The sequence below is a fragment of the Malaya genurostris genome, chromosome 3 (assembly GCF_030247185.1).
Source record: "Malaya genurostris strain Urasoe2022 chromosome 3, Malgen_1.1, whole genome shotgun sequence".
In the NCBI taxonomy this organism is placed as follows: Eukaryota; Metazoa; Arthropoda; class Insecta; order Diptera; family Culicidae; genus Malaya; species Malaya genurostris.
The window spans coordinates 119,266,252-119,280,234 of record NC_080572.1 but is presented as its reverse complement, the minus strand read 5'-3'; the positions used below and the strand labels follow the sequence as shown (position 1 = coordinate 119,280,234).

Genomic DNA, 13,983 nt, shown 5'->3' with positions numbered 1-13,983 from the left:
TAGTAAATTTGATACAACTTGTAAGAAGGAGAGAGAAATGTCAAATACATGCGCGCCAAAATAGCAGCACTGTGCACCCATACAATTAGGTTTTTTATCGTGACGACACAAATGAACAAGTATTCATCCTTGACAGTTCAGCGGTACTGTTTACAAACAAGCTTAAACAAAAATCGAAGAGCACATCTAAAACAATCATCCTTACACTTTGCAACTAATCACTTTTATTTAATAAATATCAAAAACGAACAGTATTCAATTGTGAACACATGTTTTAAAACATTATTTAGGCGATACGGACCGTAAATCGTCTGATCCAATTTGTCAATAAACAAACAAAAGAAATTTCTGTTTACAAACAGTACTGCTGGACTGTCAAAAAGTGTTCATCCGATTGAGGTTAGCAGTGACGGTAAAAAACCTAATTGACATGATATTTGGCCTAAGCTGATAGGGTCTAATCAAAGACATCATATTAACAAGATATCCAGCTTTCTCATTTCCCGAACAAATCATTGGCAACATCCTTTTTTGTAAGCATGGCTCCCTCAGGCGAGTCCGCATCGAATCTCATATACATATAAGTAGGGAAAAGAAATGTCAAATTCGTGCGCGCCAAAATAGCAGCACTGCCCACCCATACAATTGACATGATATGTTGAATGTGACGCCGTGCGATGGCGTTGCTGAACTGAAGATTGATTTCGCTCCAAGCTGACAGGGTCTGGTCTAATTCTAGTTAAATGTTTTTCAAAACGGCTTTGAAAAAAGCTTTGTTCATGATGATATTAAGAACGAAGTATGAAAACAAACTTTCTAAATGCTCGAAAATTATCCATGTACACATAATGAATATTATTTGAGACTTAAAATCTCACCATGAAGAAAATATTCATATTGTTGTGATTGATTCGCAATCCATTGCGATTGCTCTCTTCGGTTCTACGGCAGTGCATCGAAGTAAAATTAATAATATATTTGAATACTATATTATTAATTATTATTATTTTTTAAGAAGAGCATGTTTAAAAAAAATGCAATGAACGAATATCATGAACTAACTATACTAGATATTGTCAACCGTTCAATGATATGGTTTGGATTGTACATGGAAGTGTTTATTACGCTGATCGAATGCAAATTTTGAGCCTAGGTTTCTGAAGTTTTCTTTAGTTTCGAGTCCGATTCAAAGATCAACCTAATAAAAGCTTGTGAAATATCTAGTAAGAGCATGCAGACCTATCTGTAAGTAAGAGCATCCAGACCTATCTGTAGATTCTGTAATCAGTATGTATTGATGACACGACCTTTACAATATGATGAATAGTGTGGGACCGAAGATACTTCCTTGGGGTGAACTAAACTAAAACTAAAACTTTTTTACTGGGATTCACCACTTCGTAGTTTTGTTATTTTTACTGAAAAAATCAGCTACCGAAGCTAGCTTAGCTTTGCACAGCTAAGGCCTGAGATCGGTAATCCAATTAAAGTGTGTACATTTAATAATTTTTCAAAAAGTCCGGTTGAAGAACAGTGTAACAACAACATGTATGTGGAACAGTGCAATCGTATATTAAAAAGCGAAAGCTTTCATCGTCCTCATTCAATACATCCGCTGGTTGAAATATTTAACTTAATAGTTGGGAATTATTTTGTCTATTTCATAATGACTCCATGAGCGTTTATTACATTTATTACATCATGATTTCAATATATGACGATTATTCTGTGTTACAGTTTGATGTTATTTAATGATACATGGTTTTTACATCATATGATTCTGACTGTTTCTATTTATCTATTACTTCAATTAGTTGAATATTGAATAATAATACGTATTGATGATAGATTTTGTGTTTTGCTATTCAGCTAACATTTTCCGCTTCTTCTTAGAAAAAACATCGCGCTCTCTTGCTGTATTGAATGTTTTGGTAGTTTTCAAACGTTTGTGAATGTTTTTTCACATTGAATCGAGCGAAGCGGTGAAAGGTAGAAGCATATATGATTTGCACGTTTTATAATTTTGGCTGACAATAACACCTCATCATTCCTTCCATTCTTGTTTGAATTTTACATCCCACCCACAAATGGTACCAATTCGAAGATCACTACGAACAACGTTTTTTTCCCTCTTGTGCTTTTTACCCTCTGCCATTAGGCTATTGGGCGACCTTAAATGCAAACTTTAGTACTTGGATTTCACTATCTAGGAGAAGGTGTAGATTGTACAGTTTATATACCTACGTTACTTCGTAAAGAGCAAGTGAACAGGAAAAGCAAAGCCATTGCATTAGTTACTGCCACCAACTGGTTCCTTTGCTAGAAAGAGACCGTCGTCAAGCCAAGAGAAGAATGCAATAGAGTGAGAGAAGGACATACCGGGTAGGCAGCATGTTACCCGGGACGTGCAATGACCGCCAAACATACCCCAACCAAACCGAACCGAATGGAATCAAACCAAAACCAGCCCCAACTAAACGAAGTCGTATCGCATCATGAAACATTCAAGCATTATTCATCATATAAAGGAAGCCTGCCGGTATGACGAGACTATCTATCTGGGAGTGCACACTACCGTCTCTTGGCTTGATACTTTTGGTAGCAGTCTTTTCTGCTGCCGTCGGTCGTTTGATTCGTCATCATCGCTGTTTTACCTCGCTCGGGGTTTTGGTATATATGTGAGAAATAATTGGAAAACCTTCAACTAAAATCTTACTCCAAGGATAGACACTGCAGCTTTGATGATCATCTGTATCTAGTAATAACGGTTCATGTCATAGTTTGAAGCAACGTTCATTTGATTTATGGATTATTTTGGGATGATATTTGAAATCAAGTAATAACATGCGAAAAGGGCATATGATACGGTAGGCACAGCCCATTGACGGGCCTTGTTATTGTAGTAAGCATCTAGGGATGTCGAATTTTTTTTACCTACTCGATTATTCATTATTCGAGTAAATTTTCAAACTATTCGATTAAATTTTATTCGATTATTTGTGTTATAAATCGATTAATCGATCGATATCACGACATCCCTATTAGCATCTTTCCGCAATGACAAAACCATTGTAAAAGAGTGATTCACTCAAAATTTTGACTTGACTAAGAAAATATTTCGTCAGATTCATGAAAGAACATGTATTATTTATTTTTTTCTACATTCTGATTTTACTTGCTAATTTGGCATTGCTAATTGTACTATAAATCGTTATTTACGGTACTGTTGCTGTAAACGTCTATAATACACCACGAATGTCTCGACGTGAACAGTTCAAAAGGGCCGATAAGCAAACGACAAATTCTCTTTGTTTCCTTTTCTTCTGATTATTTCTACGTTATTATACAAATGTTAGATACTCATCTAAATTTTGTAAGGAATTACACGAGTATTTAGGATATAAACTTAAATTATTAACAAAAGAGCAAGTAAACAAAACGAAACTCTCATTTACGCATGTGACCTTTTGAAATGTTTACGTCGATTCGATGTTACTTCAATATAACTAAGACAAGACCTGACATCTGGGGGGGGGCTGCTTTTGTTCCAAAATGGACCAGTTTCTGATTGGCTGATTTTGATGTTGCCACATGCACATTGTGAAAAGAAAAAACTTTTGCAGGGTACGCGAGCAATGATGCCAAGTATAAAGAAAATCAGAAAACAAATTTATTAAAATGTATAATTTTAGCTCACCAATGAAAATGAAAATTTTCGGAGAATGTTTCACTTTTTTTCAATCTCTTTGGTAATAAATGTTTATAGTGGCAGGACTGTGTAATTAAAATAGGCATCAAGCCGTTTTTCTTTTTAGTGAATTAAAGTGTAACCAAAAAAGATTTGTTAAATTAGTGTAAACTCGAAAGTGTGTTTAGTTTTACGAGAAGAATGAACTGTTGTGTTCCACACTGTGGTCGCATTAAGCATTTCTATCCAAACCTGAATTTTTCCGGTTTCCTAAAGATCCGGTAATACGTCAACAATGGATCCGATTTTTCATTCAACATGAGATATTTCGTGTTTTGTCATCAAAGCTCAATTAATTGTTTTTAAGCATTAATATATAATAAAGAAATGCATTCACCAAAACATGTTTTATGCTTATTTCAAATCAAAAACCTAAAGTCTAAAAGTTTAAATGTAATATTTTTTTCCTAGAATAGTTAAAAAAAATATCTGTAAATATGGCTACACTGTAGCCGATACGTTGGTATTTATTCCACAGGGCGAAAAAGACGAGAAGGATGATTCGGAAGGAAGAATAAGAAGCCAGTTGTCAGGTCTTGTCTTAGCAATATAATGTAAATATGACAGTTCGACGTGAACATTTCAAAAGGGTCTTAAAACAATTGACAGATTCTCTTTGTTTACTTCCTCTTTCGATTATATCTTACGCAATTGTTCGTTACATGTATGATACTATTACAAAGCTGGAGATATTTTCTTTCATTCTATATGCAAATTGGGTAAGTGGATGTGAAAATTTAGGTGTTATTAACAGAAGAGAAAGTAAACAAAGAGAATCTCTCATTGGTTTATGTGCCCTTATGAAATGTTCACGTCGAGTTTTGTACATCCGTTGTCCTTTCTGTCTCAATTGACATTATAAATCTCTGTAGTAGGAGCGTGAATGATTCCTATGAAATAAAGCCGTCTGTACGATTGTAAGAGAATTCAAAGCCACTTCATCCAACGACTGTTGAACACTACCTTAGGAAATTACTACAGTAGGAAAAACGTTTTAATCCTATTAGTGGTGTGATAATTGATTCTCTTATATTACTCATACGCTAATGAATATTACTGTGATATTTTTCCAAAAACTTTTCATTGAATCTTCAATAAAAATAAGAAAGTACACACCTACACACTTAGTTATCTTTACTGAACTTAGCAAAACATTACCGAATTTTACACAGCTGAACTTTCCGCAACCAGTTCAGTAATCTATTAGTTGACGAACGTTCTGCCAATTTGAATTTGGTTCGAGCTGTCATTTATAACTGGACCAATCAGGTATTCATGATTAGGATTCAGTAATTATACTGTAATGTCCTTAAACAAAACCTTTTTTTAATCCACCTAGTGGTGTAATGATGCCTTTCTCATATTACTTATGTTTTCAAAAACATCACTAGAAGATTCTGTCAAGATTTTTTTTTCAAACTTGTATAAAATTAAAAGCTTTGTTTCGTATTAATCACCATCATCTTTGTAAACAGTTATATCAAGTTAATATAGATTTAAATGTGGCAACCCTGCACGCTATACAAAATTGATCAAATCACGCTGTGTGCTAGGCGGGTGCGTTTTCTTCTTTTTTCGTACCAGCACGTACCGATGCATACCGATTTTGCATAATAATGTATGACGGTTTGAAAGTAAACAATTAATTTCGGATCTGGATGGAATTGCACAGTATCTTTTAAGACACTGAGAGCTTTAATTTGAATCATGTTTTGTATAAATCGGTTTTGAATGGCATTTAGAAGCTGTTTAAGGCATAATCCTGTAAGAGTTCATAGATAAAATATAGTAAAAAACAAAACTTTGGTATTACAGTCCTGTAGTGGAATTTGACCTTCTGTTTCAACAGACTTCGCGGCCGATTCAGAGTGTTCAGTACCATTGCATAACTGGTGCTACGATTCTACTGACACTACGAATCCTTCCAGGTCAGGGCTCGAACATACGACAATTGGTTTGTAAGACTAGCGCCCGAGGCATTGAACCGGCAACATACTAATGAACATTCACCTAATCTAAGTGTTTCTTGTTATTAATATAAAATGTATCCACTTAATATATTCTGCAGTAGTTCGAGGTAGATTCCATGGAATCTACGTAATCAAAAAAAAAGGATTCACGATGAACGAGTACGTTAAACTTTCTATAGTATATAGGACTATTTAGGGATTCAAATGGATTGTAATTTTAGATATTGGTTGAAGTCACATGGAGGTTTTCTCAGATTTTCATATAAATCAATAGTATTCCTAAGATGAAATAATATACATTTATGTTTAGAAAAAGTATAAAACTAATGGTTGAAAAAAAACACCAGCAACCGATAATATTGGGGGAGTGGATTTGTAAGACTGACAAAACCGGCATAGTTGACATATTAAACCAAAACCGCCATTTTTTTGCTTTGTAGTATAAATGGTAATAAAAAAAATTCTCGCAAATTTTCAAAATACTTACACTTGAAGGACTGACTGTTCGCCATTTCCAATCGCAATTTTCGCACCGGAAATTCACGTAGATTGACGTTTGGCAAAGACATCATAAACAAGATATCCAGCTCTCACATTTCCCGAACAAATCATTGGCAACGTATCCGTGAGTCCGCATCGAATCTTGTACATAAAAGTAGGGGAGAGAAACGTCAAATTCTTGCGCGAAAAAAAAGAAGCACTGCGGACCCATACAATTGACATGATATCATAAATCAAATAAACATAGATTTCTCACTGTACGGTGACACTAACAGCACCTCTAGTGACAAACGGGTGTACTTTTTTCCATTAGCTACTGTGGTTGTGTTAAATGCGCAGGCAACTTTTTGCATGCATTTTAGGAGCATTTACGCACCCATTCTCCACCAGACGGTGCTTTTGCTGTCACGGGTTGCTCAACTACATTACTATTACACTGGGAAATCTATGTTTATTTGATTTATGATGATATGTTGAATGTGATGCCATGCGATGGCTTGCTGAGCTGAGGATTGATTTCGCTCCAAGCTGACAGGGTCTGCTGGAATGTTTTTAAATTTCAACGATTTATTTGTTTTTTACCTTGTATAGTTCACACAAATAAGCGAGGAAAAGTAAGCAACATATTTTTGAGAATTTCATTTTCGAAACCATCGGCAATTTTTTTTATCTTTCGACAAACCATTGCCAGAGATTCAAATTAGTTATTTCTGAAAACGCGATCCCAAAACATATGTGAAACAATAAAAAAAGTAACGAAACAGAAGCATACCTCCAAAACTAATTAAATATTGGAAATAATATCAAATGGGCTTTCGTATGGAATTTGATCTTCTGTTTCAACAGACTTCGCGGCCGATTCATAGCGTACAGAACCATTGCATGGATCGTGCTGCGATCATACTGACACTGAGAATCCTTCCAGTTCGGGACTCGAACATACGACAACTGGTTTGTAAGACTAGCGCCCGAGGCATTGAACCGGGAACATACTAATGAACATTCACCTAATCTAAGTGTTTCTTGTTATTAATATAAAATGTATCCACTTAATATATTCTGCAGTAGTTCGAGGTAGATTCCATGGGAGAGACGAAGAACTACGTAATCCAAAAAAAGGATTCACGATGAACGAATACGTTAAACTTTCTATAGTATATAGGACTATTTAGGGATTCAAATGGAGTCTCATTCATACTGTTATGACATTTCAACAATAATTTGCATGACAATGCATCTCGACAATGCATCTCGACCAATCGTATCGTATCGCTGATCGACCCCATGAACAGTTCTTGGAAATTTGTGATCCAAATTCTACTCCAAAAACATCTCATTGCCAATCGATCATAATTTAAAGTCGAGTAATTAAATATTTCGATTAGACAGCATTGCTTATGAGCATTTCCTGAACAAAATCATATTGGAATTTAAATTGAACAAATTTCACTGAACTCTGGCTTTTCCCTGCTCCAAATAAACAAACAAACTCAGATATATGCAGAACGGTTCAAATAAAGGAAACAACACTTCAGCGACGAATGATAAGGGAAGATTTCCATTACATTACATTCATTTTAATTTTAGTAACGATAAAGCGGATAAAATAGATCGGGTGAAAGTTTTCGTTGTTGACAACAAACTTCACTAATGTTTTATAGCATTCCAGCTCACGCAATGTTACTCTAAAGAGAGTACAATTTCACTCACTTCCGCTAAAAGAGGGGTACTTCTGTACAGTGCGGTAAAATTTCATTTTCAATCGAACAATATAAGATGAAAATGAACTTTATGGCCGCTGACCGTCAGCCTAGCCCTACTAATTCATTTGACTTTTGCTGACATTTTCAAGTGAAGCTCCCAGAATTCATCGTCAGTTGAGTAATCGTACCTAGTCATTTGAAGTTTTGCTTGCTCAGTTTCAAGTTCCAAGTAGTATAGCTGTTTCAGTGTCTTCGCTCTTGGTAGTAAGCAGATTCGAACGAATAGAATTATAAATGGAGTACAGTATTAAAAATGAAAACTGAAGGAGAAAACAATTAATTTATGTGTATTCTGTGATTGATATTTCAGTTATCTGATTAGTCTTTCATCTATTATCTTGAACCAATTCGAATGTTTACATGAACCTCATTCGAAGGCCGCTCTCACACTATTGAAAGAGATATTTTGTTACATCAAGAGATCATCTGACGGTAATTAAACTGAGCCTCGATTGAAGAGAAACGAGTGATGAACTGAATGCTGCTCGTTCGGGTTATCAGCAAACATTGTGTGTGTCAGAGAGTGAAGTTTACTTCAGTAGAGAGATTGTCAATGTGTTCCACATTCAGTTTCAATTGAATTGAATGAAGTTTTACTGCACTGCTTCTGTATAGTGGGTAAAGTTAGATTTACTCACTTGTTGTAAAACTCCGAGTAGCATTTACCTTAGTGCAGGGAAAGGAAAAATTAGTGAGCAAACATGTTCACAACTTTCGTCGAACAACTTCTAACTTACCTCTGACGGAACCAAATTTGGTTTTCATTTTCCTGGAGTACAAATGTATCCCAGAAAGCGGGCTACGGTCTGATCTGATGCCTATTGGTTACTTTGGGTTGCTGGTCGAGATCAAATAACAGTCAAAGCCTGTGTAATAATTCAAATTCGATTTTGAGTGAAGTTAGGTTTCATAAACTGCATTTTATAGGGAACTAGGCCACCAGTAACATTCAGGGCCGGTGAAACATGTTAAGCCCAGGTGGGTAATTTTTCGTACCGGGACAAAGACATCATATTAACTAGATATCCAGCTCTCACATTTCACGAACAAATCATTGGCAACATCCCTTTTTGTGAACATGGCACCCTCAGGTGAGTCCGCATCGAATCTCATACATAGAAGTAGGGAAGAGAAATGTCAAATTCGTGCGCGCCAAAATAGTAGCACAGCGCACCCATACAATTGACATGATATGTCAAGCAAACCTTATTTTTCGAAAGTAGCAACATTCAGATGACATGTGTTAAATTTTTACGTCAATCGTTCCACAAATACTAAGCCTACCGATGTATAAGTTACTTTTACGTTAGTTACGTTATTTTTTAATGTACGAAAACATGGAAATAACGAAGTCCTTGTATTGATAAAGTATTTCTTCTTAAAGGGAAAGTCCAGCACTCTGCAATGAGTTGAGAAGTGTTACTCGCACTCGGATTCATTGAAAACAAAGATTTCTGTCATCCGGAAAAAATTAGGCAAGTTTTGATAATCGTATTGGATGAACGCAAAATCAAAGCTCGTGAGATTAGGTGTGCTGAGATGGTTAGCACATCAACAGAATATGCTTTTTCGATCTTACGCGAAAATCTGGGCATCAAAATGGTCTTTTACAAATGGGTGCCATGTTCGCTCACAATAGAACAAAAGCAACAACGCGACAACGATCCAGAGCTGTTCGGCACTGTTTAGGCGCAATAGAAAAGATTTCTTGCGTTGGCATGAAACAATGAACGAATCATGGATCCAACATTTTTCGGCGGGGTCGTATCCGCATTCATGCGGAGAAAGTCATCCGAAAACGCAACAGGTAGCTGGGACAATCATGGCGTCAGTTCTTCGATGCTCGAGTATAATTAACATCGACTATTTTAAAAAGGAAAGTACCATCAAATGTGATTATAATATTAAATTACTGATGCATTTGAAGAGCAAAATCGAACAAACAGCCTCATATGAAAAAGAAAAAAACTATCTTTAACCAAGACAATTCACCGTGTCACAAGTCACCCACCATATTCTCAATAACCGAACCTCCAGCAACTACTTGTCCTTTTCTGATCTGTAAAAGATACTCCCGAGAAAAATTATTGGCTCCAATGAGAGAGTCATCGTTGAAACTGAATCCTATTTCGAGGCCATGGATAATTCATCCAATAAGTAAGGTATCTAAAAGTTAAAAAAAAACTAGTACTGTTGCGTTGCATTTAAAGATGATAATGTTGATGAATAAAAAAATCTTTGCACATGAATTACGGTTTTCCTAGTTAGTTCCTGGACTTTTAATAATAATACGTCAATATCGAACGGCACAGAGTGCAAGTCGATTCGATACTGAGTCTTGATTTGTGTGAGTGATTTTCTTGAATGCGAGCGCGCTCATTGAAGAGCAGAAATCTTCTGGAAACCGTGAACTTGTGTATAAAAATCTGTCGTATCTGTTAGCGGAAACGATGACAATGGTTTGAAAAACAGAGAAAACTAGACATGGTTCATTATTAATTGAAGTTTCTATATCTATATAATATCAATATCAATGCATTTCCAAGCAGTATGTATAATGATATCGAAAATCAGTTAAAAATGGATGAGTACGGTTTCATTTGCATTGATGAGACGCTTAAGCTTAACTCATCTACTAGAATGTGAATGTCAAGTTACTAAACGATTTGATTAATTTTGATTTTAATTTCATTTATTATTTCGAGTTGCAATAAAAATATTCTTATTTGTATAAACAATACTAATAGTTTTCGCTTGAAACTTCAGGTGGGTAATTACCCACCTTTGGAATTTTCGGGTGGGTAGTACTACCCACCGTGCCCACCTCTTTCACCGGCCCTGGTAACATTCCTCACGCATGAAAGTTCGCTCATGGAACGCAAATTGAGATACAATTTCAATATGAACCCTAGGTAATAATGAACAACAGTATTGATGGTACTATTGTATGGCTCGTTACTGAGAAGGATTTGTTCTATTCCAAAACTAAACAGTTGATTTTATGGTATATATCTGACCTATTTTAAGATAACCTCGTCAAGGTTCTTCCATTGTCAATATTTGATATAGATAATTTTCAATCAGTATGTCATTTCCCTTAACTCAAAAACGGAGAATGTTCTTCAAGACTAATGTTGAAATGAGGTCAGAAGGTTGTTCAAAAGTTGGTTGAATTCGTTTCAATTCAAAGCTGTATTAAATATTACCATTCACTCTGGCATAGACACGAGATGGATAGACATTTGTGAGTGATGTGGAAATTGCCCGAGGGTCAAAGTAAACAACTACAATTAAAAACACCCTGTCGAAGCTACCATAGAAACTTTATAAAAACAGGAATAGTCTCACATCGACGAAGAGGCTCTCGCTAGCGACAAATTTCAAAGCAGTATACACAGCTCAAACATCATCTAGCAGAGTGCAGTAAGTGTGGCGAACGAAAGAAAAACGCAGAGAATGTGTTGGTGTAACGGTGGGGTGGTGCGGTAGCACGAAAATCTCTTTCGAAACCATGTGCTAGCCACTGCGTAAACTTTTCACAATTGTTTGTATCACTCCAATGCTGGAGTGATTTTCAACAGGGCGCCATAAGAAACGTAAAAGCACGAGCGAAATACCAGTCATCGAACATAAACTTTGGTACATAGGTTAGAAGCATGTACCACTGAGCGTGTTCGGCAGACTGACTGTTGCAACAGAAACAGCATCCAATGCTTATGTGCTGCCTTTAACATCAGCTACTAAAGCATGCCAGGTCGTGGTTCGGTTGGGAACGGATCTTGTATAAAGATCTCATTGATGGTGATTGGCTTTCGATTTTTTGATGATAACATCCGAGCCTCACACAAGGATTCTTCTTTTTGCTTCCATTGAAAGTATGGATTCATTTTAAAGCTGAGATCATTCAGTTTCTACTAATGCATCAAACTGCAAATGCTAATGCAAGATATATGTGTATATGTACTGCGTATGCTGCGTGTAGAGATAACTGTATAGGAGGAATGCGTGAGTCCTATAGATTTTTATGGTCAAAATTCTGGTTCTCATTGTTATCAATAGCAACCCTTATCTGAAACAATACTATTGCTAATATTTAGTATTGTCAATCCTTGATCGATACGATAATTCCACACGGTCGTTTTTCACACTATCTATATTAGTTTCAGCTTCAAGCGAAAACTCCATGAGTCATAGTCAAAATGAATAAATGAAGTGGGTTGGGCAGCGGAGTTGTCCGTATAAAACAGTTGCAGTTGTTTAATTCGACACAGGTAACTATTCGAACGTTTTGAGGATTCATTTATAATTTATAATTCATAATAATTTATAAGTACCTCTTTTGACAATGAATATAATTGTTTTGAAATTGTTAATAATTTCATATTTAAAAAACTTTCACACGGACTAACAACTTAGCAACTAGTTTTATAATTTCGAACTAGTTTTATAATAGCATTGCATCTCACCAAAAATAAAAATAACTTGTGATAGAATAAAACTCTTTAAAAATTGTTATCAACTCAATTATTTTGCAAAACGAATTTTGTGTGAGTCTGCTCTTTGGATGGAAGCTTTATTCTGAGCCAACATTTAAAAGATTTCCATTTTTTGCATCGTCGATCTAAATGATGGTTTGAAATTTTAAACACACTTCTCCCTGCGATTTCGGAACTAGAAGTCGGAGCCTAATAAAATTCAATAACAACTTATTGGTTTCGAAAGGCTAGTTGAGCTTCAATCTCAAACAAGATTCATGAAAGTATATTTTAAACATATGTCACAGGAAATCAACCCTTCGAGATATATTACTATCTGTGACACCCTCCTAAATGTCCCTGACTAAACTCTATTTTTCGACACATCCATGCAGCGCGAAGTGCTTGGAATCCCGGAACACCTACGCTCGTAGGAAATCCCAAAAATATTTTCAAGTAAGTTCAGGCATATTGACTCTGAGAAAAAATTTTTCTCGGACGGATCACGAATTGAAGAGGCTACTGGCTTTGGTATGTTCAACAATTATGTTTCGGCTTCATTTAGGCTTCAAGAACCTGAATCTGTTTATATAGCAGAATTAGCAGCAGTTCATTATAGTTTGAGTGTAATCGTCACATTATCTCCAAACCATTATTTTCTTTTCACAGATAGTCTGAGTGCAATTGAAGCCATTCGCTCAAACGCTGATGGCAAAAATGAACCTTTTTTCTTGGGCAAAATAAAACAGTGTCTGAACGTCATATTGAATAATAATTATCAAGTCACAATAGTTTGGGTCCCGGCTCATTGCTCCATTCCAGGATATGAAAGAGCCGACATTTTAGCTAAACGTGGTGCTATTGATGGTCAAATTTATGAGAGACCGATTGCTTTCAACGAATTCACGACTTGCGTCTCGACAAAGAACACTTGCCAGCTTGCAAGCTTCTTGGGATAAAGATGATCTGGGTCGGTGGATGCACTCAATTATTCCTAAAATATCGACTAAGGCATGGTTCAAGGGACTGGATGTGAGTAGGGATTTCATTCGTGTGATGTCCAGACTCATGTCCAATCACTGCACGTTAGATGCACATCTCCTTCGAATTGGACTTTCCGAAATTAATAATTCTTTATCATTTCATTAAGTCCATTGGGGTTCCAATTTAAGTCTTATGTTATGTTAGACTGTTTTCTCTTCCATGAGTTCAACCAATATCCAACTATATGAGTGATGATTGTATCAGTTCATCAACCTAAAATAGTTATAAGATCATGTACAAAATAAATGTATTTTATTTAATGTAATTTAAAAGAGGAACTCGCTTGATAAAAACAGTGTTTAGATTAACTAATGAATACCAACATATATTCGTATATTTGATATTCGAAATGTATTAGGTTTAAAGTACTATGTATTGTGGATGCCACAGCGAAGAAAAACTTATGTATATTGCCTATGAAATAAACGTATTTATGAGAAAAAAACAACCTATTGGACTGTACGACCTATCATTTAAAGCTC

General features: G+C 35.7%; 1 long non-coding RNA gene across 2 annotated transcripts; it reads right to left on the bottom strand.

Moving 5' to 3' along the window:
- Positions 1 to 1,537: 1,537 nt before the first annotated feature.
- On the bottom strand, positions 1,538 to 2,464 carry LOC131435085 (uncharacterized). Of its 2 annotated transcripts, none has more exons than XR_009230444.1 (3): positions 2,380 to 2,464; positions 2,241 to 2,319; positions 1,538 to 2,183 (listed from the first exon to the last, which is right to left on the bottom strand). It is a non-coding gene; the product is annotated as an uncharacterized LOC131435085 (long non-coding RNA). The 2 variants fall into 2 exon arrangements; XR_009230445.1 differs by having other exon boundaries at positions 1,538 to 2,171.
- Positions 2,465 to 13,983: the final 11,519 nt, after the last annotated feature.